The 4,482-nt window shown below is 33.5% G+C and overlaps 1 pseudogene; it reads right to left on the bottom strand.

The window, feature by feature from the left end:
* Nucleotides 1-325: 325 nt before the first annotated feature.
* Nucleotides 326-451, bottom strand: LOC147822246 (U2 spliceosomal RNA; annotated as a pseudogene).
* Between the last annotated feature and the right edge of the window lie 4,031 nt (nt 452-4,482).

Raw genomic sequence — 4,482 nt, 5'->3', positions numbered from 1 at the left:
AACTAATAATTGGAAATGAGCATATGAATGGCATTTGGTGTGCCAAATGCATGATGGTGAAAAAGGTATTTTCCATTTGTGAAGAAAGTTAAACTAGTTTTGCTATTGTAACATATGCACTTTTATTCATATATATTTTATACAATAAAAAATTTAAAAATAAGAAAATTATATGTAGATATATTTTTGTCATTTCAACTGTATTGGATGTTATATGAAACAAAAGTGCATTCTTTTCTATTTCTCGCCTGTACTCAGATGTCAGTGACACACTTACACTGAGCTTTCCAGGAATGCTCACTCAGTATATTTTACAATTGCTTCCAAAGAGTCTTTTGAACATAACAGATATGTTTAATGTTTTTTGAAAAAAGTTTAAACTAGTTTAACAAATTTAAAAATAAATATTCACAATCTACACTTGATCATAGCCAAAAGGCCGAGAAGCGATAATATTCATAATCTAACTGTCACATTTTACTTAAAAATCTCTATCCATTATCATATCTTTTCTGCTTTAAAATAATTAACAAATCCTCTAAACTATTTTAAATTTATGAAATTGAGGTTAGGAAATCCTTTTGCATGTCGTTGACTTGCCTTCAATCAAGAGAGGATTTAATTTATTTTAATAAGGGATAGAACATAAAATCATTGTGGAATAAGTTCACGTGCCTCCATACTCTTTTTTCATCTATGAATTAGTATGATTGTGACTGCATTCTTATCACTTCAAGAAGAGTGCTGATATCAGTAATTTACTCAATAACACAGTGCAGCAACATATTGGAAACATTTATTCTGTCAGAGTGAGTATTATAGAATAATGCAGTACTCCCTGAGTGTCCCTTTGTGTTGGATCAATAATTATAGCTCTACCATTTTACTCCCATATAAAATGAGCAGCAGCATTTTGAGATATGATTGCCATTACATAAAATCAGTGAAAATGCCTTTGTATTATATATTTTAAGAGATTGCAAAGAAAAAATATGTGGCTTCCCTGTCATTCTGAAATTCAAAACATTTTGGCCTAATGTTCATATTCTTTCCCCTTTCCATATGTTACATATTTCTCCTCAGTATTTATCATGTCCTATATTTCACTATACTTTAATTTTCTTGTTTATTCTTTTCTCCTCATTTATAAAGTCATTTAAGGCAAGAGGATTTTTGTTTTCTTCTCTCTATGTCATATGGAAAACATATAACATATATTAGGTATTTGAAAACATGTTTTTATGAATATAAATTGTACACATTTTATTAAATTTAAATTAATTGTTAGAATAACCTCAATTTTCAGAAAATAACTAAATTCTCAGCAAGCTGTGGTTTTTCCAAAATGAAACATTTCCAAAATGAAACATTCAAGAAGGTAGAATCTAACTATTAATCTTTCTTGCATAGATCTGAAAGCAGTAGAACATAACTAAGGAGACATCTTGTTCTTTACATTCAAGTTAGAATGAAAAACAACCCTTGCAGGTGGAAAAGACTAAAACTTATTCAGTCCTCCAGCAAGGGTTAGTATATTTTTTGTTTATCATTGATCTACTAAAAATTTAGGAATGCATATAATACAGATATAGGAAATGTTTTGGAGAAAAGACAGTTGATACCAGAACAGATTTTCAATAAAGGTTTGTAATATTTTACATTCTTTATTGCTAAATTTTTAAAATTTTTAATTGATACATAATTGTAAAAATATATGGACCACAATGCAATATTTTGATAAATGTATACTTTATACAGTGATCAAATCAGGAAGTTAGAATAGCACTTGAAGCATTTATATTTTTGTGGTGAAATATTCAAACTTTTTTCTTCTTATCAGAGACCTCTGTAGTAAGTTCTGATCTTCTGCTAAGTGCTATGATGCAAGGCTGAGAAAACAACTTAAAAACAAAACTAAAAAAGACAGAGAAACCAGGGAGCCAGGGTGACCAATGCTGCTCATTCAGCAAAGGCACTGGTCAGTCTAAGCCAATGATTTTTATTGGTAATCAATTGGGGTAAAGGCAAACTATGTTCTAAAGGGGAACTACATGTGAGGATGTGCTGTTGTGCAGTTACTATGGATACTACTGCAAGTAAGGCTTTTAAAGGACAAGACAAACCATTCTCAAATTAGGAACAGCACAGACAAAATATAGGGTGCTATTTAGAAGGTTTTAATTATGGGCAAAGAATTTGGGTGCGAGTTACTCTGAACTCAGCATGTGGGGTTTGGCTGGACTTGCTTTTCAAAGCAAGCCAATTGAAGGGTTAACTCTTTACAGCCTGCACTACTTACAGCCTGCTTTCTGTATAATCAATATTGCAGTCCCTTCCATTTCTAGTTATTTCAAAATAAATAATACAATATTTTTTCTTACACTAATTCTACTATGCAACAGAAAGCTCAAATTTATTTCTCCTGTGATATTGTACCCATTGACTATCTCACCATTCCCCTCAATTTTCTGGTAAATATTATTCTATTCTCTATTTCTATAAAATCTGCTGTTTTAGATTTCACATATAAATATTAGTGTTGTATTTATATTTATGCATTTTATAACTTCACTTAATGTTTTCCAGGCCAACCTGTGTTTTTGCAAATTACACTTTTACCTTTTCTATAGCTAAAGAATATTCCACTGTATAGATATATTGCATATTTTTCCAATCATTTGTTGATGAGTATACTGATTCCTTGTCTTGGTGACTGTGAATGGTGTTTCAGTAAACATATGATTACAGATATTATTTAGGTATTTTGAGTTTCATTTCTTTTGAATACATACATATTAGTGGGATTGCTGAGTCATATAATAGCTTTAGTTTTAATTTTTGTGGAACTCCTAAATGGTTTTCTATAATGGTTTTGAATGATGTTGATAATTTATAATCTTTGCATTTATTTTCATCCTACATTAAAATAGATTTTGTAAAGAATTTTGTTAAGACATTTTATTATAAGAACTGGGACTCTTTGGTACAAAAAATAAACAGCTTCTTGAATTGTACAATGTGCATTCTATCAAAAGGAGCCAAATAACAAAAAATAAATTCAGTAAATAAGTAAACTGTAAATTCTAATAGAAAAATGAATAATAATTTGATAGAGGAGAAAACAAGATGAGTATGTTGAGTGGAATAATGATTCCTTAAAAGGCATGTCCAGATTGTAAATTAAGAACCTGTGAAAATAGTCTTCTTTAGAAAAGGTGTCATTCTGAATGTAATTAAGGATCTCTGTTTTAGACCATTCTGAACTTGGTTGGCCTCTACAAAACAATGTGCATTAATAAGGGATGGGCAGAGGAACATCTGTGATACAGAGAAGCTCACAGGAAAAAGCTATGAGAAGATGAAGGCAGGGATTAACATCCTGCAACCATTAGTCAAGGACACCCTGAGTCAAAGGCTCATGTCTCTTTCTACCGCTCAAGCACAGAGAGGTGGCTGAATCCCTCCCTCTGCCAGCTCTCAGTGCAGTGGGACAGTGTGTCTGGTCTGCGGAGGGCAGGCACTGCCCAGAATGCAGTGCCATGCCTGCCCCTGCCATCTCCAAGGACTATCAGAGAGCAGGATGTCCTTGGCCACCAGCCAGAAGGAAATGGCAGCAGGTCATCTGGATTCCTCCTGGAATGAGGTGGCAGGGCCAAGACATCTGCACAGGCTTTTCAATACCCAGTATAAGGCACTACCAAGAGCAAGGCCATGAAGTTGATTCTTGAAGTGATGAAAACAGTACTTTGGAACATGGAGAAGAAAAAGGGTAGGCTTGATGGTTACCAGGAAGGAATAAACAAAGTTAAAAGACTTCATCAAGGACAGCAGGATGCCATATCTAAATATCAGGAACTCACAGATAATTGGGAGTTTGCAAAAAAGAATTACAGAGTTTGCAAAAGAAATACAGACCACACTAGAGCATCCTAATCCCTGCCAGCTGTTTCTAAGTCTCAGGGATTCCAGGTTGAGCCAAACAAACCTTTACATAGCAGTAGAATAAATGCAAATGAAGATCCATTCCAATCTATCATGAATGTCCCAGCTTCTCCTATTAATGAATTGTTAACATTAAAACAACAAAATCAGTACTAATCTGTGAGGACTTTGATCAGAGGTATGTGAGAGATGGACATGCAGAAATAAAGGGACTTTTGGAGCCATAAATCCAAAACACTTAGAATGCATGGTTCAAGATTATAGGATAGCCTACAGAGCAAAAGTGCAAGAATCATCAAAACACAATGGCTTAAGGGATGTGTGCTGTGGCCCTTCTTCTCCCTATTCCCTGATTAATTAATTAGATTAGCCCTAAGGTCAGTTATATGACAGACCATCCAGTCCTTTTCTTTTCCTTCCCCATCTTTTCCCTGTCTTTCCCCTGTCCTCTACATGAATTCCTGTACATATTATCCTTGCTTCCTGGTCCTATCAATAAAACACCATAGAAGCTTTGGTTTGCCTTTTTTTTTTCTGAAA

The sequence above is a fragment of the Heterocephalus glaber genome, unplaced genomic scaffold, assembly GCF_053883595.1.
Source record: "Heterocephalus glaber isolate CG9 unplaced genomic scaffold, H.glaber_assembly_v1.0 deba00001666, whole genome shotgun sequence".
NCBI lineage: Eukaryota > Metazoa > Chordata > Mammalia > Rodentia > Bathyergidae > Heterocephalus > Heterocephalus glaber.
Note: the sequence above shows the minus strand (reverse complement) of the source record. Positions and strands in the feature narration are given on the sequence as shown.